The 26371-nt window shown below is 36.8% G+C and overlaps 1 protein-coding gene and 1 pseudogene across 15 annotated transcripts in view; both read left to right on the top strand.

Moving 5' to 3' along the window:
- Nucleotides 1-26371, top strand: part of BAZ2B (bromodomain adjacent to zinc finger domain 2B) — a 294239-nt gene that overhangs the window by 21153 nt on the left and 246715 nt on the right. The window lies entirely within an intron of this gene.
- Nucleotides 23084-24497, top strand: LOC119254764 (U2 small nuclear ribonucleoprotein B''-like; annotated as a pseudogene).

Genomic DNA, 26371 nt, shown 5'->3' with positions numbered 1-26371 from the left:
ATTTTTCATGGCTTTGACAGTTTTGAAAAGTGAAATATTTGGTCTGTCATAAGAATTTTGGCTTGTGAAATATTTGGTTTGTCTTATGAATTTCTCATGATTAGATGGGGATTATGGGTGTTTCAAAAGAATACTAGAGAGGTGACATGTCCTTCTCATCAATGCTATCAAGAAGAAGATGCTACTGACATGGTATCTTTCATGATGTAAACCTGGATATCTTGGTTAAGGTGGTATCTGCCAGGTTTCTCCTGTTAAAATTTTCCCATTCTATTTGGAAGGGATTCACTATGTCTAGCCCACTCAAAGGCAGGTGTAGAGAAATGAGTTAAGCTTCACCTCCTGAACAGGGTAGTTTCTACATATATTATTTGGATTCTTTTGTGAGAAAGATTGGGCCTCACCATTTATTTATTATTGCTATTAGTATGGATTAAGGTATTTATTTTCTTCTTTAGGCTATAATTTAACGCATTGTTTTTGTGGCTCAAATACTTCCATTCACTGGCCATGGGGAGTTTGAGAGTAGACTCCCGTGGCCCTTTGACATAGCCATGCTTCTGATTTGTGAACATTTCCTTGCTTTCGATTACCACAAAATGATCTACCTTGTCTTGCATTTCTCTTTCCAGGCCTTACAGTCAGCTTCAGAAATCTTGAACTCTTTAGAGAGTTCCTTTTATTGGAGTATGTTGTTAGAAAGCAAGATCTTAGCACTAGGTGGTTTGTACAATTTTGCAATTTCTTTGTAAGTTTGAAATAATTTCAAAATAAAAAGTAATATAAAAATTGAACTAAAAGTTGTAAGATGCTTATTCTCTTGTTATTCTTAAGCTAAACTATTATGTCATTTATCAAATGTTATATTTTAGAATTCATACTTATTCTAAATAATTATATTCACATTTTAGTTGGCATCTGAAAATTATTAATAAAATTATACTACAACCTCACTAGAATATTTTTGTATGTTTTATTTGTACCTTTAAATAAAATAGAAATAGTTGGTCATATTTCCCTCTTGTGGAAAGGGTAGAAGTCTATGATTAAATTCATAAAACTTGACATAAAAAATTAATAAGTAAATAGTCTAGTTCAGCATGCATATATTAAAAAAAACTTAACAGGAGCATAAAAGAAGATATTGACATTACTCATGACTCTTTCAAATAATGGTTCCTCCGCCCTCATATTCTTCTTCAGTGAATAAGCATGATGTGGACAGCTTGACCTGTTTGACAGGAAATTCTGAATACAAAAAATGTAACTATGTAACATTGCTTAGGTAGGGTTTTAAAAATACCACTTTGATCTGTGACATAAGGAAGTTACTGTAATACCAGATGATTCTATTCTATAATTTAAAATTCTTTTTTAAAAATAAATTATTTCTTCTGGAATATAAGAACAAACAAGGGAAGTGTACAAATGAGAATACAACTATGCTTTAGCTTTTATTGACACAAAGTATATTATTAATAAATAATATAAAAGGAATATGAATAAAGACAGTAATGATGTAACAATATATTTGAGTGGTCTAATCCCATTTGTACATAAAAAGGACATCTATTATATGCATAGAAAACGGTCATTGTCAATTTATCCATTGCTAACAGTTGGTGTGTCACAAAATTAGTAAGTCACAGCCAGCATTTTTTCAAGTTAAAGTAGAACAGAAAGAGTTAGTGTTTGGCATATAATAAATGTAATTTCTACTACTGAAACAAGTTATTTCAGGTGTTTATTTGTATGAGTGAGTGGGAGTGATTTCTGGATTGTGATGGTAAATATACTTCTTATTTCAAGTCCAGATCAAAACTATTTGAAAAATACGATTCTCTAAGTATAGGCCCCAAACACTTAAGAATAGAATTTTATTTATTTATTTATTTTTTTGGGGGGGGCAAGAGAGGAGTTTGGGGCCTCCCTCGTGGTGCAGGGGTTAAGAAGCAACCTATGAAGCTCTCCACAGCCACTGTAGCACAAGTTCGATCCCCGGCCAGGGAGCAATCCACATGGCGCAGCAGACACCTTTTCTCACTGCTCCCCTCAGCAGTGTATTTCAGTCAAACTGCCTGTTCTGTTTCCCACTCTGTCTGGTGAATCCTCTCACCCCCTGCACCTCTGGCCTGCACCCCAGTTCTTGTATGCATAAATAAATAAATGTTTAAAAAAGAAAAAGGAGTTTGGAGAGAAAGGTTCTGGAAACTTTTTCTTTATACTGTTCACAAACAGTACAGAAAAGCAAGGTAGCAAATCCTGCAAAGTGGAGGTTTAATTTGCAGCTTCCAAACAAAGTACAATTCTCTCAGGTTTTCTCTACTGTAATGTCCATATCATTTCATATTTCTGTGCAAGGTTCTGGAGCCTAATGTCAACTCCCTTCCTCTCACCTTGCTCAGCTTTATTCCTGGGAGCTGACTAAATGAACTCCTGAAGGTACCATGCTATATAATATATAGTACATGTAGTATTTTAATTTTCTGAAATTCTCTTCCATAAAATCGGAGTCCTCAAATATTTCTCATAAAAAGTTAGATTTTTTTCATTACTTAATTATTGGCTGGGTTGCTATTATTCATGAAATCCTGTTATCAGTCTTAATGTTCATTCTTTTAAGTGATTTGAAGATTGTATTCCACATTTTCATCATAATGGTCTGAGTGTGACTTTATTTTGTTTGTGCATTATCTTTGGGTTCAAATATTTACTCAGTTCTGGAAACTTTTCTGCTAAAAAGTTTCTTCCATGCTCTATATAATTTCTAGACTTATTATTAGATATATGTTGGAGCTTTATAACTCCTATCATATTTTTATTTAATATAACTTTATTTCTCTCTACATTTTCTACTCTTATCCATCTCTTCCTCATCAAATTTCCTTGAAATTCCTTGAATTTGTTTAGAGAATTTGAAATTTTAAATTAAGGTTGTTAATTTATTTTTATTTTATTTTTTATTGAGGTAACATTGGTTTAAAACATTGCATAAGTTTCAGGAGTACAGCTTCATACCTGGACAAATGTATATCATATTTTATTTACCACCAACACTTACATTTTCATGTTTAATAGCTTCTTAGAAAGTTAAATGTGCTTGCCATGCAACTCAGCAATCCAATTTCTAGAATTTTACCCAGGAAAAATGAAAATTATGTGCACAAAAACAACTGCACATCACTGTGAAAACAGCTTTATTCATACTTGACAAAAACAGGAAACTGCAAATATTCTTCAACTTGTGAGTGAATAGACAAAATGTGTAACATCTATGTATCTCAGTAATACAAAAGAATGAGCTAATGATAAATGCAATAGCATGATTGAATCTCATGTGTTTTATGCTAACTATAAGAAACTAGACTCCAAAAGCCAAAAGCTACATACTGCAACAATTGCATTTGGATAATATTCTGGAAAGGTGAAACTATAGGGACAGAACTAACAGTGCTTTGCTTGCCAGCAACTTCTGGGTGTCAGAGGAGTTGACTATTGTGGTACGCTAAATAATGTCCCCTAAGACACCCAGATCCTAATTTCTACAATCCTAAATTTTACCTTATATGACAAAAGGGACTTGCAGATGTGATTAAGTTAAAGTGTTGAGAGATGTAATTATTCTGAATTATGTGGGTGAGCCCTAAATGTAACCACAGGGCTCCTTATAAGAGGGCAAGAAGTAAGAGGATCGCTACGGGAGAAAGCAGCAATGGGACAACAAAGCAGAGCTTGAGTATTATGGCCAGGAACCAAGAAGTACTGACAGCCTCTAGAAGTGAAAAAAGCAAGAAGCATTCTTCCTGAAACTCCAAAATGAACCAGATCTGTGAATACCTTGATTTTAGCCCCACACAGAACTGAAAACTTGTGTTTTTAAGGCAAGTTTGTTACAATTTGTCACACAAGCATCAAGAAGCTTATATAACCACAGAGGACATGATGAAATATTTTGGAGTGATGGAACTGTTTTGTCTTGGTTGTGGTAGTGATTATAACTAAAGCATCATAATTTGTGGAACAATACACTAAAAAGCATGAATTTACTGTATGTCATTTTTACCTCAATAAACCTGACTTTTAAAAAAATGTTTCCTTTTTTTTTTCTTATAGAGATTTTATTGTAATGAGGGGAGCAAACACTAAACAAACAAAAATAAATTTTATCGGGCCTTCCCTGGTGGCGCAGTGGTTGAACCCTGGGCTGCGAGGCTGCCCGCAGCCTCTGCAGTGCCAGTTCAATCCCCGGCCGCTGGTCAAGGGTCCCACATGGCGCGACAGACCTCTCCTGCCGCCCGCTGCTCCCCTCAGCAGTGTACTTCGGCATTTCTGCCTGCTCTGCTCCCCGCTCTGGCTCTGGTGAATTCTCTCACCTTCCTGCGCTTCTGACTGTACCCAGTGCTTGTATAAATAAATAAATAAATCTTTTAAAAAGTGTTTTATCTAGAATATGTTTTGCCTTAGAATAAAACTATACATGCAGGTTGGTATCTTGGACAGCCTGTGAATTTGTCAAAACTGCAATACAGAAGGCAACTTCTCTGTTAATAAATAGATCATGAATATTATTCAACATAATGATATACTATGGGGGGAATACACTCAGAATTCTTATCCAATAAGCCTGTAAGTATTTTAAAAGAGAAGACAAGATTTACAGAAATGCCTGCTACAAGGATTCATAGAAAGTGTGTGTGTGTGAATGTGTTTTTGCTCTAAAAAATAGAACAATGAGAAGAAACAGCCTTTTTTCCTCTCTTCTGGAGATTGTAAGAGAGTGTACTTTTTGGAACTGCTGCAGCTAAGAAGAAAACTAAGAGAATTACAGAGAAGCTGAGCTGGTGTTCTATTGCTGAGCTGATAAATTAGTTAAACCTAGAACTGTCCTGTCTTGTTATATGAGAGAATCAGTATTATTCTCCCTCCCTACCCCCATCCACTTAGCTTGGGTAACCAAAAGTATTTGTGCCAGGTATCTTCTGTTATCTCCCCAAATCTATTACAATCTTCTCCACCCTGCACTCTGTTCTGGGTGATTGACCTGGATGAATGGATCCAGTTTCTCTTCAGGTTTCCACTGGTTTGGCCAATAGAAAGCCTCAGCAGTGAGGAAGGGAGGAGAGAGAGATTGGGATATTTTTAATCCTGACTGCCATCCTCAGGATTGCCTTGATGGTTTTGTCTCTTGACTGAAGGTCACATCTCTTTTCAAGGCAGGCCTCTCTTCATAACTTTTTCCCCCTTATACTACTATAATTTGAGATACTGCACTATTCTCTTGGTTTCCCTACTTGCTTTTTTTAGTAACTTAATTTGAGTAGATCTTTCATTTAATAGCTGGAGGTTTGGGGGCAAACCTGTGGTGCAAGGGGTTAGATCTCAGCACTATGAAGCTATCTGCAGCACAAGAGTTCAATCCCCAGCCTGGGAGCTAAGCCACAAGGAACAGCAGACCTCTTGCCTGCTACTCTCCTCAGCAGTGCATTTCAGTAGCTCTGCCTGTTTCGCTCCCCACTCTGGTGAATCCTTCATTAACCCCACTGCCACATCTCTGACCTATACTAGTTCTTGTATGCATAAATAAATAAAATAATTTTTTTTAAAAAAAGCTGGAGGTTTAACTGTATAGTATCCAAACTGATATCTTTAAATATAGTAATTTTCTCTTTCAATATAGTATTTTTCAGATCTGTTAATTTTTATTTCAGTGGCAGTATTTCTCATGTCTAAGATACCTATTTTTTTCTCTTTCATATTCACCTGTTCTTATTTCATCTCTACCTAAAATTGCTTTATAATTTGTTATCCTTTCTGATGAATGTGATTTCTTTGTTATTTTGAACATCTTAAATATAGTTCTTTTAAAATGTTTATGTTTGATCTGACAGGTTGCCATAAATTTATTTACAGTAAATTACTTTGTAGTAATTTATACAGTGATGTTTTTATTATTGATTTTGATAGCTGAATGTTTTAGAATAAGATTTCCTTGTGGACTTTGGAATTTTGAAGATACTGAGTACAAGGATTTTTGTTTTGTTTTGTTTCCTGCTTTCTCTCTCTACTTCTCACTCTGTACTCACTTCTCTTTCCCTAGCAGTTTTGGGTTACTTCTACCCAAATCTGAACTGTGGGATTAAATTTTCTAATGAGATAGATACCCTGGATTATATTGAGGGATGTTATTGACCTTAACACCAAGTCAATATTTTTGTCTGCCTGTGTCCTTGTGTCCATCTGTCTATAGATTTGGAGCCCTAAGCAATAGGATGGTAGCACATTGGGTTTTTTTGGTAGCACATTTTATAATCATATTTTGGAGTAGAGGCTAACATCCCATCCTTTTCACTCCCTTTCATTGCCTCTAGTTCCAAATAGTGAACCTGTCTCCAATCCTTAATTATCACGTATAGCACATAGAGAATTACTCCACAGAAGCTGAGTTCCCGCTATCACTACCTGCTTTTAAATTGGACTCAGCATGCCTGGGTTATTTATCAGTCCCATTCATTAATTTTTATTACTCTTTAATTTTTTATTTCACAGATATGTTCATTTTGGTTTTGAGCCTAATTGTACCTTTTGGTTTTTTCGTTAAAATTTTCCCACCTTTATTGATATGTCTTTGACATATAATGTTGTGTTAGTTTAAGATATATGTGTTGATTTGATACATTTATTGATTGCAAAATGATCACCACCATATCACTAGTTAACAGCTTTATCCTGTCACATAATTGCCATTTCTTTGTGATGAGCGTATTTAAAATCTACTCTTTTGCAACTTTCAGGTACACAGTATTATTAGCTATAACCATCATGCTATACATTAAATCCCCAAAACCTGTTAATTTTATAACTGCGAGTTTGTACAGATTAACCAATATCTCCCCATTTTCCCCTGGTAACCACCACTCTACTTTCTGTATCTGGGTTAAGCTTTTTCAGACTCTACATATAAGTGATTATATATTATTTGTCTTTCTCTGTCTACTTTATTTAACTTGGGATAAATCAACATACCCTCAAGTTTCATCCATGTTGTCACAAATAGCAGGATGTGATATATGTATCACATATTTATCCATTCATTGTTGAAGGACACTTTTAAGTTGTTTCCATATCTTAGTTATTGTGATAATACTTCAGTGAATGTGGGAATGCAGGTAGCTCTTTGAGAGCCTATATTCATTTCCTTTGGATGTATGCCCAGAAATAGAACTAATAGATAATGTGGTATTTCTGTTTTAGACTTTTTAGGGAAACTTCATACTGGTTTCCATCTAGCTACATCAATTTACATTCCCACCAACAGTGTACACGGAATCCCTTTTCCACACCCTCACTGACACTTACCTATTGTTTTTTGATGATAGCCCATCTAGCAAGTGTAAAGTAATAGCTCACTGTGGTTTTGTGTTTCCGTGTTGTGCATCTTTTCATTTACCTATTGACCATTTATTTGTCTTCTTTGAAAAATATCTTTTTAGTTCCTCTGCCTGTTTTTTAAAACAGTTTTGTTTTTTGCAGTTGAGTTGTATGAGTTATTTATATATTTTTGATACTAGCTCCTTGCCAGACATATGGTTTCCAAATGTTTTCTCCCATTTTATAGGTGATCTTTTCATTTTGTTGATTGCCTTTTGTTGTGCTTCTGATGTACTCCTACTTATTTATTTTTGCTTTTGTTGTTTGTGCCTGTGATATCATATCTAGAAAATTACAACCAAGACCAATGTCAAGGTGCTTTTTCCTTGTGTTTTACTTTAGGCATTTTACAAATTCAGGTGTTATGTTTAAATCTTTAATCCATTTTGAGTTTATTTATGTGAATCGTGTAAGAGAGAGGTTGAATTTCATTATTCCATACGTGGTTATCTAGTTTTTCCAACATCATTTATTGAAAAGACTTTTCTTCAAATTGAATATTCTTGACTCCCTCGTAAAATATTAACTAACCATATATGAACAGATTATTTCTGGTATCTCCATTCCTTTGGTTAATGTGTTTATTCCCCCCTCCCCATCCATACAGTTTTGATTACTGTAACTTTATAATTTGAAATCAGGAAACAAGATATTATTCCTTTGTTCTTCCTTAGGATTGCTTTGACTATTTGGGGCCTTTTGTCTCTCCATACTTTTTCTATTACTATGAAAAATGTCATTGGCATTTTCAAAGGAATTGCACTGAATCTATAGAGAGCTTTGGGTATTACATAAAGCCTTCATTGTTTTAAGGTATGTTCCTTTTTTACCCAATTTGTTGAGCATTTTTATCATGTAAGGGTGTTGTATTTTGTTGAAGGTTCTTTCTGTGTTTACTGAGATTATTTTTATGTTTCATTCTATTTATGTGGTCTATCACATTTATTGATTTGTGTATGTTGACTATCCTGGCATCCCAGCGATAAATTCCACTTGATCATTGTGTATGATTTTATTATACACTGTTGAATTTGGTTTATTAATATTTTGTTGATACTTGTTGCATCTATTTTCATCTGGAGAATTGGCTACAATTTTCTTTTCCTTTTGTATCTTCATCTAACTGGTATCAGGGTAATGCTAACCTTACAAAATGAAATTAGGTGTACTCCCTCTTCTTCAGATTTTTGCAAAGTTTGAGAAGGATTGGTAGTGATTCTTCTTCAAATGTTTGGTAGAATTCACCAGTGAAATCATCTAAACTTGGACTTTCTGTGTTGGGAGGTTTTTAATTACTGACTCAGCCTCCTTAATTGTTATTGGTCTGTTCAAATTTTCTTTTCATGATGCAGTCTTGGTAATTTGTGTTTTCCTGGGAATACTGATAACAATTTAACTTCAGTTGCATACAAAAACTGTCATTTCACTCTCAACAGAGCTGTACTGACTTCAGTAAGGAAAAACAGTTACCTGTGAGGGTAGACTCGATTGTGTTGTGTGGTTCTAATGGTGCAAAGTGCCAAATGTGGTGACATATGGTGGTATCTGGTCTGAAGAGGTCATGATTTCTTTGGCCCAGGCTTCTGCGGTCCATAGTAACTGTGGTCCTTGCCAGGCACTTTGAGGAGAGCCACAGTGGCTACAGTGGCTGTTAGTCTCAGTGCTGCCTCCAGTTCTGCTAACAGGAGCTAGTGTGGTAATTGGTGGGGTAAAGAGCCAGTGGTGTGAATACACTAAACTGTGGGAGTCAGCTGCAGGTACCTCTATAGAGACTGGGTCTGTGGCAGGCACACACATAGTGATGGGAGCCATGACAGATAGCAAGAGCCAAGGCCTATTATGTGCTTACTGGAAGCTGACTCTCAGATGTGCTTTCCTGTGCCTGCCTTTTCTTACCCCTAATTTGCACATAGCAATGGAGGCTGATGACAGGTGTCAGGCAGAGGGCATGCAGGTATACAGATGGAACGGCTAACTGGAGGTTGGCACAGTACAGGTAGGACCTGATCTGGGTCCACAAGAAACTGTAGACCCTGGCTGTCTACATACTTACCTGTGGATGCACAGATTCCCTCCAGGCATATGCAGTGCGGTGGAGGCTGATGATGGGCATCAGGTGTTCCATGTGCAGGTGGGAGGGCAATTGTAGAGGCCCAAACTAGCTGTGGGTGTAGCTATCAGGCTTCAGAGGGAACTAAGGGACTCAGGTGCCTAGCAAAGTTGTGCTGCTGCAGTGGGCTATTGTTAGCAAATAGTATTATCTGTGTAATAAAATCTGGTGATATCTTCTTTGGATTCTTATTAGATGTGCTGGCCATTGGCTTTGTCAGTGGTGAAATATGAGTTCGTCTGCAGAACAGGTGTCTTTGAACCTAGATCACTCAGGTAGGGTGTCTGGTAAATGTAGCTTTTCTTCATTCTACCTAGCCATCATAGCTTGGCTGGTCTGGGTGGGGTTAAACCTAAGTCGTACCTTCACACAGTAAGTACCCCAAGAACTTGGAGAAGCTGGACCCTGGAGAGGATGGAACTCACCCTGCTCTTCTTTCCTGAGAATAGGAACTCTTTCTATCTGGGCAGTTCCTTGGGGGATGAGATAATGCAGGCAAAATGCAGTTGACGTCTGTCTCTTCTTGTGCAATTATTCTCAGGGTTTTGTTGTTGTTGTTGTTGTTGTTGTACTCTCTTACGAAACCTTCCTGTGTAGATTCTAGAAGTCATCCAGAACTTGTTTTGTTTGTGGATAGTTGATGCTTGTGAGGTGGGGGATACGGATGGGGAAACTGGGTTTTCTTACAGTACCATTTTCCCCACAACTTCACCTTAAAATTTTATCTGTTGTTTTTATGTGTTTGAAATATAAACAGGAAGTCTTATGTACTTAATACTATTAAAATCTAACTCTGATGTCTAACAAATAGGTAGTATGAAGACATAAAAGCATAGACTTATCAAATAAGTTCTAGACACAAAAGTGGAAAGATTAATATCATGCAATGGATGGCTGTAGGGTAAAGAAAATATCAGGCTTTTCTGCCCTTCCGCCATTAGGATAGATGATGGATCCTTGTCCTGAATGCATGCCTGATGGCGGGCACCTGGAATAGGGTGTGGGCATAGGTAGATGGGATTCAGCTGAGCTAAGACTGTGCTTTTAAGGGCGGCGTCACGGGGGGACGCCAGCAGCCCCAGCCAGCAGCAGCAGAACCTGAAGGAGAAGCCGACGCAGAAGCAGAGAACGCCAGAGAGCCCAGATAGAGTAAAGACTTGCTGGGGGCTGGGAGGCCTGCCAGCCCCCCAGCCCCCCAGCCACCACCCCTGCCTGCCATATGCCTGGTGAACCCCAATAAAAGACCTGCAAAACCACTGAGGACTCTGACTCCTCCTTTACCCGGTCTGCATGGGATCAGAAAACCTGCACCTGTGCCCAGTCTGGCCTCTACAATTGGCGTAAGTCGGCAGGATCCATGCAGATGGGTATTGGAGCCCTCCGAAGACCTGGAGGGACTAAGGAGAACAGACTTTGCCTGTGACGACACTGGAGGCGCCATGGCGGCACAGAAGGTGGATACGGTCTGGGAGCTGTGGGACAAGACCTCACATGGAGGAGAAGATGCCCAAGAGGACCAGCCAACGACACCGGAAAGGACCAGCCAATGACCCCTGAGGCAGCAGGCCGTTGCTGACGCAGGGAGAGGCCAATGGACTTGAACTGATGGACTGATGGACTAGGACTGACAATCCCGCCAGAAGGCGGAGGACCTTGCAGGTTGATATGTTTTGGGACCCTGGGGGTGGAACAGTTTGTTTGTAAACCCCAGGAGATGGGAATCTGGGGGTGGCCAGTGGGCCTAGATGGCCAAAAGCAGCCTGTGCATGCCCAGCAGCCAGGTGGAGGAGAAAAGCCAACTAAGTAGGCAAAAGCTGGTGCTGATGCTAAGTTGAGAAGCCCTGAGCGGCTGTTAAGCAGCCTGGGTATGCTGAAGAACTGTGAGTCTCGTAAAATCACCTGTGGGTGATGCCCTGCTCATTCTTGAGTGAGGGTGAGTAGCTGAGGAACCTGTCCTTGGGGGACGGGTGGGGAACGTGGCTTGGGGTGGAGCCCAAGCCGAATGCAGAGTTTGGATCCCCGACCCATGTGCTTGTGCTGTGGGTTGGCTTGAGTGCAGGGGTCTGCGAGTCGCATGGGTGGCCATGAAGGCCGAGTGTTGGAGCGACTGCAGACAGAAACCCTGAGGGTTGATGATTACCCCCAACAGAATAAAATTGCCAATCCCAGAGCGAGTGCATCCTGGGGGTGGATGCTGTGTGTGCCTTGTAGCCTAGAGTACAGCCAGAGAAGGCCAGGAAGCCTGACGGCTCCTGGTATGTTATAGTAGATGCCGTGAGTGATTCCCCTCCCTCGTATGAGCAGTGCCTTCAGCAGCAGATTTGGTGGCTCATCTGCTGGTACCAATAATTGTCTTTTGCACTTGGTTGGTGCCCTGCCTGGACTTATTTGTGTTCTGTTGTATTTTGTTGTATTTTGTTATATTTGATGTATTTGCTTTTGTGGGCCATGGCTGCATTGTTTGTTTGCTTAGAAAATTGTGTATATATATGTATAGACTGTGTGGCAGAAAACCCTGAGGGGGTGGACTGTAGGGTAAAGAAAATATCAGGCTTTTCTGCCCTTCCGCCATTAGGATAGATGATGGATCCTTGTCCTGAATGCATGCCTGATGGCGGGCACCTGGAATAGGGTGTGGGCATAGGTAGATGGGATTCAGCTGAGCTAAGACTGTGCTTTTAAGGGCGGCGTCACGGGGGGACGCCAGCAGCCCCAGAACCTGAAGGAGAAGCCGACGCAGAAGCAGAGAACGCCAGAGAGCCCAGATAGAGTAAAGACTTGCTGGGGGCTGGGAGGCCTGCCAGCCCCCCAGCCCCCCAGCCACCACCCCTGCCTGCCATATGCCTGGTGAACCCCAATAAAAGACCTGCAAAACCACTGAGGACTCTGACTCCTCCTTTACCCGGTCTGCATGGGATCAGAAAACCTGCACCTGTGCCCAGTCTGGCCCCTACAATGGCAAACAAGATTTTAACAATTTCTCAATAGACTGTAATCTGGTCCTGGTCCTTGTTCCTCTCCCTTTTCTTTTTCTTTTTTTTTTTTTTAAGTTATTTATTTATTTATACAAGCACTGGGCACAGTCAGAAGCATGGGAGGGTGAGAGAATTCACCGTGCCAGAGCGGGGAGCAGAGCAGGCAGAAGGACCGAAGTACACTGCTGAGTGGAGCAGCGGGCGGCAGGAGAGATCTGCACGCCATGGGGGACCCTCCTCCGGTGGCTGGGGAGCAGCCGGGGATCGAACCGGCGCTGCAGAGGCTGCGGGCAGCTTTGCAACCCAGCGCTCAACTGCTGGGCCACCAGGGCCTCTCCCTTTTCTTCCTCTCCTTCTCTCCTTCCTTCTTCTTACTCCCCTTTTTCCTTCTTCCTTTCTCTTGTATAATTTGGATTTTACTCTGTAAAATGGCTGCCCAGAATATAACCTCAATCATAATCTTGCTTTGTGTTATAAAAAATTGCTTATTTGTAAGGTCATAGGCCTAGGATTAAGAATGCTACAGATTTTTTTCTTTATAGTTAAAATAAATTTATAGAAATTACAGTTTATTGAAAATAATTTCTCCTAGATGGGAAATACAAAATTCTGTTGCAGCTGATCATGCAGTGATAGCCTAGAGCTGTGGGTTAAACATCTGTGGCCACATCAAGGCTCTACAGCAAAGTGTGCCTTGATTGATTATGAAGGTATATCATGAGCTGAGGAAGAGGAAATAGTGGCCCACTTATTTGACATTCCCTTTCTAGTTTTTTAAGTAAGGTATGATATATGCCCATATTTAAAGGAAGTTTGATTATTCAGTCATTTTTTTTTCACTTTTCTCATAGATAAGTGGAAATAATTGCTTTCTTAATGCTAATTCTTGAGTAGTGATGATGTAATTTAGGTACTGAAACTATATTCTTACCCTTATGAAAGTTAGATTTTTGTGTCACATTCTGGATAAGCTTCAGACTTTGAAAAGGATTCTAATAGAATGTCACCTATATTTAAAAATTAAAAGAGTCTACAATCATCCCAAACTGAGAACAACCCATATGTTCTGCAGTGACTGAATGTATAAACAAACTACACCTTATACTCTAGTATATGCTATATATACATATAACTAGGTATATATGTTATTCACTATCCCATATAGTATATAATATACTGTAGACTACAAAGGACTGAACTATTGATACATGAAATAACTTAAGAAATCTCAGAGGCAACATGCTGAAATGAAGAAACCATTCCGAAGCAGTTACATTCTATATGATTCCCTTTATAAACTCTTCTTGAAAAGCTATGCCTATATATAAAACACGTCAGTGGTTTTGCTAGGGATTTTGGAAATGTCTACAAAGGCATAGTAGAAGGGAATTTGGAAGCAGCAGAATGGGGTGAGAGAGAAATGATCTGTATCCTGATTTTGGTAGTAGTAACATGTATCTGTTCACATGTTAAAATCTATTCAACCATCCATTTCTTCCAAATTAATTTTCTATTTTTAAGCAAATTTTTAAAAAGAACATAGAAATATGACTTTGAATCAGCTGCATCTTGTCAGTATGAAGTGAAAAGAAAATTCTGAGCATAAAAATACAAGATATAAAAAATTGTATATACCAAAATCCCCACTATGCAGTGATTTGAACTTGACTTGCATTTTGTCATAGTAAGGGTATAAATAGTATCTGTGTTATTGAAAGTGTTCTATAACTACTGGGTGAGTGAACTTGAACAATTCATTTAATTGCTCAGGCCATTAGGTTCTTTTTCTATAGAATGAGGAGTTTGGACTCTGAACTTTGCAAACTGAAATAGGACTAGAATGGTTTGCATTAATACCTAGAGTTAAGTGAAATAAGTGTTCTAGGGACTTGCTCCATGTTTTGTTTTGTTTTTTTTTTTTTTCTGGTGACTTCATGTAGTTCTTGATATATTAAAAGCATTACATCTCCTGCTTGTAATAGCTTGGGCTGCTAAGTTTTGGTTTGTTTTATATTTGCCAGATAACTTTTTTGAGTTTTCATTTTTAAGTATTCATTTTTAATATGTGGAACAGAAATTTAAGACCACTAGGTGGAGATCTAAACAATACAGCATTTGTTATTTCTCCTCAGAAGTAACTTGATATAAACCTTAATCTTAATCTCTGAAAAAAGAGGAGACAACTATCAAATCCATTAAAGTGCTTGTTTTTGTCTTTCTAATGTTATGGTTTCCTAGATTTTGGAAAAAATAAGCTTCTGACTTGAGAATAAAGTTATCTGTGCTCAAACAGCATATTATGAAACTGTAATTTCTTTGAATGATTCTCCACTTTTGTAATATGTGATATACCTTATTTTATAGTTTTATTTTGTTCTGGCATGTTTAATGATAGATATGAGATCACAAATAAAATTTAGTAATTCAGATACATTATAATTTTGTCTTCTGGGTTTTTCCATTCTTATTTTGATGCTGTGAAATAGAGTGAATGATCATTTGCCTCTGCTGAAGATGTTTTAAAATTATGTCAGTTTTATCACTTAGTGATTTTTAGGTTTCTCCATATAATTAGCAAAAGTGTAGCTATACATAACATTAAGATTTTTATAGAATTGCCTTGTAACAAAATACTATCAATGCTGTGTTGCAAACACTCTTATTTATTTATTTTTGGCTAACAGAAATTTATTTATCTATTTGTATTTTTTTATTTTTTTAATTAATTTTTTAAAGTTTTTACATCATTGTTCATTTTTAAACAATATTTGCTTCCCCCCACCCCCTCTGGTGTAGTCCCCATAAAGTTTCCTTCACCAGTGCACCCGTGCACAATCACCTCAGTCCCCTGTGCTCCTCCCTCCCTCCCTCTGATCGCTCTTCCTCCTCCTCCCCTGCAGTATGTCTCTGGTTTATAATTGTTTTTGCTTTGTTGTGGCAAACACTCTTTTAAAAGGTACTAAATCAATGAGGGAAATCACCAAATTAAAGGAAGCGGTTTATATTCAGGAGTTAAATTTTTCTTCTTTTTTTAGGGAGGTAACCAAACCAGAATGGTTTCTTATTTCTTGAGAATTTTCTTACATTGTATATTTTATTTTCAGGAAATGCTGATGGTTGATAATTATATGAACTTTGATATCTATATATCTCTTTTATCCGTTATTCTTTTTTATCCAATAAGGGCTGATACCTTTTTACTCTAGCATAGACATGTTAGGTTTTCTGTTGTTCAGTGTCTTCATCCTCAGTATTTTAACTCAGCTAAAATGAAAGCGTTTTAGCATATTTTTAATAAATTAAATGATTCATACGCAGGAAAAAAGCATATCAATTTCTGGCATAATTGAGATGAATCAAATTACATATCTGTGAAACTCTTTGGTGAAATCTAGCTCAGAAATACAAATCTGAGACTATAACATTTAATATTTACATTTACTAAATGTAACAATTTTCAAAGGGATAGCTCTTATCAGTGAGTGATTACTTTTTAAAAACTGGTTAAAATATTTATAACCTACTTTAACCATTTTTTAAAATTTTGTCAGCATACATAAATTTATAATTCTCACCATTTTTAAGTGTACAATTTGGTAGCGTTAATTACATTTACACTGTTGTGTAACCATCTGCTGTTTGCAAAACTTTTCATCACCATAAACAGAAACTCTGTAACCATTAAGCAATAACTGCCTATTTCCCCCAGCCACTGCTAACCTCTAATCTACTTTCTGTTTTTGTGAATTTGCTTTAAATGACTCAGTTTTAATGATTGTATATTTTTAGTTTTTCCACTTGGATGAATAATATTTTATATGGTAAAGATCTACAATTGTCATTTAGAACAAGTAAGAGACTGAACAGTACTTGTACATATATACAAATAGTTAACAAAACATCACAAAGAAACAAGTCATTGGTATTAATAAGTTTACTGAATGTCTTATTTATCCTTAGGATTTCCCTTAAGAATTTTCAGGAAGAGGAGTGCTCACTATTCTTTAGCATTAGAATGTGTTTTATCTTAGTACAAAAATCAGGAAACATACGTATGTACATATGATTCCATTTTATTAATGCCAAATAACAAATGTAATGATATAGTATATTATAAAGAGAAGTATATGAATTAGAAAGAGAATTTCTTTCTTTTTGAAGATTTTGACATTTGTTTTACTGTTTCAGGCCATACACATGGCGTTTAACTTAAAAATTTCAAAAGCAGCAAATAAATGGTACAAAATATATTTACTGATCTTAAGAAACATTCAGGCAAAAATATTTTTTTTAGAAGATTTATTTATTTATGCATACAAGAGCTGGGGTGTAGGCCAGAGATGTGGGGGGTGAGAGGATTCATCAGAGACAGAGTGGGGAACAGAACAGGCAGATTGACTGAAATATACCTCTGAGAGGAGCAGCGGGAGAGTCAGGAGAGGTCTGCTGCGCCATGTGGGTTGCTCCCTGGCTGGCCGGGGAACGAACTCGTGCTGCAGAGGCTGCAGAATGCTTCACAGTGTGGTGCTTAACTTCTTGCGCCACCAGGGAGGCCCTAGGCAAAAATATTTTTAAATAAAGAATTTGCATTATAATCCAAACATAGCACTAAAGTTTTTTTCTGAAAAAGAGTAAATAAAGATTTTTGAAGACTGAATTATTAACTGATTAAGCATAGGATTTCTGAAGAGGAAATTTAGATAACCATAATTTTAAAGAAAGTTTCAGATTTTGGTGTTACTAAATGGGAAGATACATGATAAAGAGCTCACACATTTATGTACAACTTTTTATACAGAAATTATAGTTTGTGTCATATCATAAGTGAATATATTGAACAATCCTAGTAAATAAGAGATGACTGAAGCTAGAATTTTGTTATGTTCTCTGTTAAGTTGATATGCTGGTAAACAAAAATGGAGTGGATAATAAATATGTTGGGCAAAACTGGAGAATCATTTTTCCTTACTTTATTTTAGATAAAATCATAGCTATCAAGCCTTCCTGATGGCGCAAGGGGTTGAAGCGCAACCTATGAGGCTCTCTGCAGCCACTGCAGCACAAGTTCGATTCCCCCCGCCTGCCAGGGAGCAACATGGCGCAGCAGAACTCCTGGTTTGCCTGCTGCTTCCCTCAGCAGTGTATTTCAGTCAATCCACCTGTTCTGTTCCCTGCTCTGTCTCTGGTGAATCCTCTTAACCACCACACATCTGGACTGTACCCCAGTTCTTGTATGCATAAATAAATCTTTAAAAAAACATACCTATCATACTATCATGTTCTTTACCTTGAACTTATTCCCTCATCTTCTCTCTTGAATAGAAGTGGAGAATAGTGCACTAATGCATGCATATTTTTCCTATTTCTGATGGAGGAATCAGTTATTTCAGAGTTGTTTGGCTCATTCAACATACATTAAGCTATATTCTATTATTCTTTTTTTTTAACTGAGTATACCAAATTCTAAAAATTGCATTTTTTTAATCCCTAGTGCTAGGGTGGTAGATGCAATATAAGATCCTTCCAATAAGATGCATTCCTGCAAATTTTAGAAGGAAGAATGAAGGCTAGTTTTCTGTTTCTATTGGCTAGCCAGGCAGGTTTAAGATGTTTAGCGATTTTGTTCACGGAGTCACTTTCAAAGAGTCTTTTTGGAAGTGGTTTCTGTAGCCATTCCTGCAACTTTGTATTCATCTAATTCCTTGTATTAAATGTCTGTTAATAGGGGAATAATAGAAGCTTTGCCACCAAGTTAGGCAAAGGTAAGTATGCCTAATAGTTGTCATTAAAGCTTTAGATGAAGCAGAGAATTTATAGACTTAAAAATTGGAAAGGAAGAGGTAAACCATTTCTGTTTGCAGGTGATATAATTATATATATTTAAAAAACTATAATGGGAAAAACTAGTTTAAAAAAATAAGAGAATTTGGGCCTCCCTGGTAGCCTAGGGGTCAGCGATACTGAATTCGATCCTCAGCCAGGGAGCTATCCCACATATGGTGCAGCAGACTTCTCTTTGTCTCACCTGTTGCTCCCCTCAGCAGTGTATATTAGCAGACCTGCCTGTTCTTCTCCCTACTCTGTCTCTGATGAATCTTCTCATCCTCCCCCCTCCCCAACCTCTGGCCTATACCCCAGCTCTTCTATGCAGAAAGAAAGAAATAAAATCTAAAAATAAAAAAAAGAGAATTTAAGTAGCAGGTTTTGAACTCAAGACAAAAATAAGCAATTAGAAGACGTAATGAAATAGGAAATTAAATTTTCAATAGAAAAACAAAAAAAGTGTAGGCATAGACTGTAGAAATGTCTAAAACCATGTAAGAAAAAAATATGCCTCCATTAAGATCCACCAAGAAGACATGAACCAATGGAAAGATATAGCATGTTTTTCAGTACAAAACTTAACATTAACAAAAGATCAAGTCTTATTTTCCTCCAAGTTAATGACTTCTTTTTTTTTTTTAGAAGATTTTTATTTTATTTCTCTATGCATACAAGAACTAGGGTGTAGGCCAGAGGTGCCGGGGCGGGGAATGAGAGGATTCACCAGAGACAGATTCAGGAGCACAACAGGCAGATCCACTGAAATACACTGCTGAGGGGAGCAGCAGGCAAGACAGGAGAGGTCTGCTGTGCCATGTGGGTTAGTTCCATGGCCAGGAATTGAACGGGTGCTGCAGTGGCTGCTAATAGCTTCATAGTGCTGACGCTTAACCCCCTTGCGCCACCAGGGAGGCCCAGTAACTTCTTTTTTCATAGAATTTTCATTGGAGTAGCATTACTCTATAACATTATATAAGTTCCAGGTGTCCATTATAAATCAGCATATGTGTATACTACATTAAGTTCTTCACTAAAAGTTCAATTCTGTCCATCATAAAATTGACCCCTTTTACCCAATTTATCCCCCTCTTCCCTTTCCTCTTCCTTTCTGGTATCCTGTTTTGGACTTGTAATCTAAAAGTTTATTTTTGTTTTATTTAGTTCCTTCATTTGTTTGATTTCATTATATGCCACATGAGGAAAATCATATGATATTTGTTTTTCTCCGTATGACCTATCTTACTAAGAATAGTACGTCATAATATGTGGTGTTGTAAATGATAGTGTTTCATCTTTTTTCAGTACTTGAGTAGTACAATACTGCGAATATATACTACATGTTCTTTAATACAGCAACTCTTCTTAAGTTAATTTATAAATTCAAATTTAAACCTCTATAAAAATAGAATGTGGGTTTTATGTTTGTGTTTAGCTAGAAAAGTAGATTATGAAGTCTGTTAGGAGATTTTAAAAAATCATGAAAATCCTAAGAAAGAGAAGCACTAAGAAGACTAGCTTTACGATATTAGGATAGATACTATGACTACTGTAATTGAAACAGTGGCTCCAGCCCCTGAAATACAAGAGAAAATCAATAATTAATCCCAAATATATCTGTGAAAACAGCAAAGAATTTACTGGCTCAAAGATTTATAGGAAAGGAAGTAGTAAACCATTTCATTATTTTAAAAAATGTATTCTCTAGCATGTATTTTTTCCCCACTACCATCCTTTGTAATCTCCTTGTTCCTTTCTCTGTTAACCTCATACCTCTCATGTGTTTATTAATGTCTGTTGATTTTGTAAGTATTTTACTTTATTAAATCATTCATTATATAAATGTCCAATATTTGTTTTTTTCATTCTAATTTTATTCCACTTAATTCTCGAACACCCACCATTTGCTGTAAAGGGCTGCATTTCATCTTTCCTTATAGCTAAATAATGCTCTATAATGTGGATATACCATATTGTCTTGATTCAGTTATCTACTAATCTTCATTTAGGCTACTTCCTTCCATGTCCTAGCTGTTGTAAATAGTGCTGCAATAAATACTGCAAAACGGTTTTTTTTGCATTGATAGTTTCATGTTTTTTAGAGAAGATGCCCAAGAGTGGCATTACTGGGTCATATGGTATTTCCATTTTTAGTTTTTTAGATGAATCCAAATTGCTTTCTATAATGGCTATACCAGTTTATGTTCCCACCAGTGGGGTAATGGGGTTCCTCTTTCTCTGCAGCACTTGTCGCTTGGGATCTTTTTAATATGTACCATTCTTACATGTGTGTGATGGTGTCTTATTTTGATTTAAACATGCTTTTCTCATATTGGAAGTCATACTGGTCATTTTTTCATTTATCTGTTGGCCTTCTGGATGTGCATTTATATCTGCTGCGATTTATTAATAGGTTGTTTGCTTTTCTATTGTTGAATTGTATGAGTTTTTTTTAATATGTCTTGGATATTAAAACCTTGTTGGTTATATCTTGTGTGAATATTTTCTCCCTTTCAGTAGGTTGTCTCTTTAATCTTCTTACATATATATTTTTGTGTTTTAACTTGAGATAATCCCAATTGTTTATTTTTGCTTTTATTTCCCTTGCCATAGGGGTTGAGTCTCCAAAAACATTATGGTTGATGTTAGAGAACATATCACAAATATTTTCTTCTATATATTTTATTTTAGCTGTCTTGTCTAAAAATCTAAATTTTTAATCCACTTGGAATTTATTTTTATATGTGGAGCTAGAGTGTGATACAACTTCATTCTTTGACAGCTGGCCTAGTTTTCCCAACCCCATTTATTAAAGAGACTCTCTTCTCCCCATTGTACGGTTGTGATTGCTTTATCATAGATAAAGAACATATTTATACGTATGTGGATTTTTTTCTGGGCTTTTGATTCTGTTCTATTGATTCATGGATATATTTTTGTGCTAGTACCATATTTTTTTTTTTTACACTGTTGCTTTTATAGTAAAGTTTGAAGTCAGGTAACATGATACCTCCATTTCCCTCCTCTGTTGTCAGGTTTGTTTTTGTTATTCAACACCTTTTGTAGTTCCATATAAATTGCAATATTTTTGTTCAGTTTGTTTGAAGAATTAATGTATATCTTTCTTAAATTGTCTTTAAAAATGCAAGAATAGGGAATGCTCCTTAATACATTTTATGATGCCAACATTACCTTAATACCAAAACCAGATAAAGGTAGCACAAGAAAATAATAGAGTGATATCCCTGATGAACATTGATGCAAAAATCAGTAAAATTCTAGCAAATCAAATTCCATGTTATTATATCTATGGATTATATATCATGACCAAGTGGAATTAATCCAGGGGAACAAAGGATGGTTTAATATAAATAAATTGATGTAATACACCACATTAGCAAAAGTAAAGATACAAATCATATGATAATATTAGTAGATACAGAGAAAGCAATAACATCCAGTACCCATTTATGATATAAACTAAACAAGATGGGATATGGAAAGAACCTACCTCAGTATAAGCCAATGCCATTATAATGCTTAATTATGAAAAAAAAAAATCTTTCCCTTAAGATCAGGAACAAGATGAGGATGCTCACTGTCAGCACTTCTGTTTAGAGGCTTTAGCTAAACTATCAAACAAAAACAGGAAATAAGGGAATACAATTCAGAAAAGAATAAATGAGACTATCACCACTTGCAGATGATAGGATAATACATATATAGAAAATCATACTAAAGACTCAATCACAAGTTATTTGAAGCAATAGATGAATAGAGCAGAGTGCCAGATTACAAAAGTAACAGAAAAATCTGTAGCATTTTTATATACAAACAAACAAGAAGCAAAGGAAATTAAGAAAATAACTCCATTTACAATTGCCTCTAAAATTCAGGTAACTCAGAATTAACTTGACAAGAAGAAGGACCATACAAGAACTACAAGACACTATTAAAGGACTTAGTGACCTAAGAAGAACTTTTTTTTTAAAGATTTATTTATTTATGCATACAAGAGCAGGGGGTATAGGCCAGAGGTGCAGGGGTTAGAGGATTCACCAGAGACACAGTGGGGAACAGAACAGGCAGATCCACTGAAATACACCGCTGAGGGAAGCAACGGGCGAGACAGAAGAGGTCTACTGTGCCATGTGAGTTAGCTCCCTGGCTGGGGATTGAACTTTTGCTGCAGTGGCTTGCATATTGCTTCATAGTGCTGAGTCTTAACCCCTTGCACCACCAGGGGGCCCTAAGAAGAACTTTTAAATCAGACATTTTGAGATAAACTAGATAGACCTATAAGAAAAGTTTTAAGTCACATGTTTCTCACACCATATATTGGAATAAATTCCAAGTTGAACTGTGAAAAGTGGAAACATACAAAATAAAACAGTAGCAGTAGAAATATGGATGAAAATGGATGAATTCCTTGTTACCTAGGAGTAGGTAAAACTTTTCTAACCATGATAACAAACTCTTAATATTGACCATAGGGAAAAAAAAAAGGCTTTATTTTTCAAAATCAAATTTTTGAAAAGTAAGTTAAACTTTCAGACTTACAGAAGGATTTTCTGCAGGTTTTATCTCAATTCATAACTGTTAGCATTTTCCATATTTGCTTTTCTTTTTATACATACACATGGCCATTATTATAATTATTGCTATAATTGTTTTTGGTTTTGCTGAACTACTTATGAATAATTGCAGGTGTCATGACTCCTTACTTTTACCTCATTGTGTATCTTGTAAAAGTAAGGATATTCCTGCATCACTGCAACATAATTATAAAAGTCAGGAAATTCACCATTGACTGAATATATCTCCTACTATTCAGTCCTTTTTCAGTATTTGTCATTTTTGTCTCAATTGTCTATAACAATTATTTTGTCTCATATGTCACACATACCATTGTCATGTCTTGTTAGTCTTTTAAAACCTGGAATATGACCATTTTCTACTTTCAGAGAAATAGAGTTGGCCTCTGGCTATTTGAAAAATTTAACACAAAACATGCGTATCAGACCAAATCATATGATTTATAGTAGGAATAAGATTCACAAGATTAAAAGAGAATTAAAGATATCTGTATGCCCTGTTTTCTCAGTTTGGCCACGTGATAGATATTTTGGCTTTAAAAACCATGAAGATGAGGGAGCAAGCCTTTGTTATTTATTTTTATTTTTTAAAGATTTATTTATTTATACAAGCACTGGGTACAGTCAGAAGCGCGGGAGGGTGAGATAATTCACCAGAGCCAGAGCGGGGAGCAGAGCAGGCAGAAGGACCGAAGTACACTGTTGAGGGGAGCAGCGGGCGGCATGTCTGCGTGCCATGTGGGACCCTCCTCTGGTGACCAGGGAGCAGCCAGGGATCGAATTGGCACTGCAGAGGCTGCGGGCAGCTTCGCAACCCAACGCTCAACCGCTGCGCCACCAGGGAGGCCCAGCCTTTGTTATATTTAAGGAAGGACTCATCCAGGAAATCTTGAAAACAGTTACAAAGATTCCCATTTTATGGTAAACCAAACGCAAATCCAGTATGCAAAACCAGATTCTGATATAGTATCTAAAATGTGTGACACCATTACTGAAAAAGAAAGAAAAAAGCCAAAACTGTGGAATAGACTGTAACAACCACAAACAAAAAGCCTGGTCAGGGAACACAAAATTCAGCTAATACTCAGGGAAATTGAACACCAAATCCTCAGGTTCCGATTGCCCTCCAAACTATATTTTATTCCTTAATAATTTAACAGAATTATACATGCTGTTTAATAAGTTCCTTGGTTTCAGGGAAGTATGTTTGGTATTGGGAGGCATAATATTGGCTTTTGTTGAATCTCAAAATTTTGGACAGGTTGGAGCTGCCAGGATTACAAGGATTTAAGATCATACCATCCTATGCCTGAAGATCACCTAGGTCATAAAATAACATTTGGGATAGCTGTCTTTAAAGGAGTTGGTGTTATTTATAGTGTTTGTTTTGATAACATTCGGTCACATTTTAACAGGGCTGGTGGGATGAGAGAGGGAAAATTTTGTGAAGGATTAAAAATAAATTACCTAGTGGGCCTTCCTGATGGCACAAGGGGTTAAGTTGCAGCACTATGAAGCTATTAGCAGCTACTGCAACATGGCTTCAGTTTGATCCCAGGCCCGCCAGGGAGCTACCCACATGAGGCAGCAGACCTCTCCTGTCTCACCCACTGCTCCCCTTAGCAGTGTATTTCAGTGGATCTGCTTGTTCTATTCCCCACTCTGTCTCTGGTGAATTCTCTCACCCCCTGCAACTCTGGCTTGTATCCCAGCTCTTATATGCATAAATAAATACTGCTTTAAAAAATTACCTATTATTGGGCCTCCCCGGTGGCGCAGCGGTTGAGCGCTGGGTTGTGAAGCTGCCCTCAGGCTCTGCAGCGCCGGTTCGATCCCCGGCTGCTCCCCTGCCACTGGAGGAGGGTCCCACATGGCGCGCAGACCTCTCCTGCCGCCCGCTGCTCCCCTCAGCAGTGTACTTCGGTCCTTCTGCCTGCTCTGCTCCCCGCTCTGGCTCTGGTGAATTCTCTCACCCTCCTGCGCTTCTGGCTGTACCCAGTGCTTGTATAAATAAATAAATCTTTAAAAAAAAAAAAAAAAAAGATTTAAAAAAAAAAAAAATTACCTATTATTTCTTATTATATGAGCTATGAAATATCAAACCCTTAATTTTTACAATAAACTTTTATTTGTATTCTGTACACTAAAAAAAACCTGGAATACATACTTAGTATTTGTCTTTTATGAAAGATGTGACATTTTCAAAGTATATAGTCTAATTGTCTTGTGCATTTTAAAATTGGGATTGTGTTTTCTCATTAAATTCAGGTTATGTATTCTTCATAGCTTTATTGAAATATATTTCACATATCATAAAATCAACTCAACACGTACAGTTTAGTGGTTTTTAGTATATTCAGTTTACAACCAACATTACTATCTAATTTTAATACATTTTCAAACCCCAAATAACATCAGTTATTCCAATTCCTGTTCCGTTCTCCACCTCCACCATCTCAACCCTAGTCATCTACTAATTTATTTTTGTTTCTATATTTGCCTATTCTAGGCATTGCACATAAATGGGATCATAATTATTGTTTCCTTTTTACTTATAAAAACAATACTTTCAGTAAAATGTATTATGATATAATTATATATACTTTTTTTAATTGCAGTAACAGTTAACAGTCCTATACATGTTTCAAAGAGTATAGGTTCATGCCTCTACAAATACATGTTACTACACCACACCCACCAGCAATCCTCCACCGTAGTCCATTGGGCTTCTTATAGTCTGTGTCTTCCCACACCCATATAAGATGTTTCTGGTGGTTTCTTTCACTTAATATATTTTCAATGTTCATCCTTATTGAAGCATGTATTGGCATGTCATTTTTCTTATTACAAATAATATCCCATTATAGAATTGTATTCCAATAATCTCCCATTGTACATCATTTGATCAGTTATTGGGCATTTAGGTTGTTCTACTTCTTGTCTATTGTGAGTAGTCTGTCTAGTCATTCACAAAATTTTGTGTGAGCCTGTTTTTATTACTCATGATAACTCTACATTTGGACCAGCTGTCAAATTGTTTCCAAAGCAACTGTGCATTTTACCTTCCTATTAGCAATATGTGAATTTCAATTTCTCTACTCCTTCACCAATACTTGTTATTGTTTGTCCTTTATATTTTTCATATCCCAGTGGATATGAAGTGGTTTCTTCCTGGCTTTGATTTGTATTTGTATTGTATAACATGAAATTGATTATCTTTTCATGTGTTTACTGTCCATATGCCTATTATTTTTGGAAAATTATATGTTTTTCTTCTGGAAGTTTTATAGTTTTAGCTTATATATTTAGGTCTATGATTCATTTTGAGCTAATTTTTGTGTACAGTGTGAGGTAAGGGTCCATTTAATTTTTTGCATGTGGTTATCTAGCACCATTTTTAAAAAGTACTTTTTTCCCCCCCACTGAATTTTAGATTTTTTTTG

This window comes from Talpa occidentalis, unplaced genomic scaffold, assembly GCF_014898055.3.
Source record: "Talpa occidentalis isolate TD23 unplaced genomic scaffold, MPIMG_talOcc4v2.1 talOcc4.3, whole genome shotgun sequence".
Classification (NCBI taxonomy): domain Eukaryota; kingdom Metazoa; phylum Chordata; class Mammalia; order Eulipotyphla; family Talpidae; genus Talpa; species Talpa occidentalis.
The sequence above is the reverse complement of the archived record's forward strand: the minus strand, read 5'-3'. Positions and strand labels throughout refer to the sequence as shown.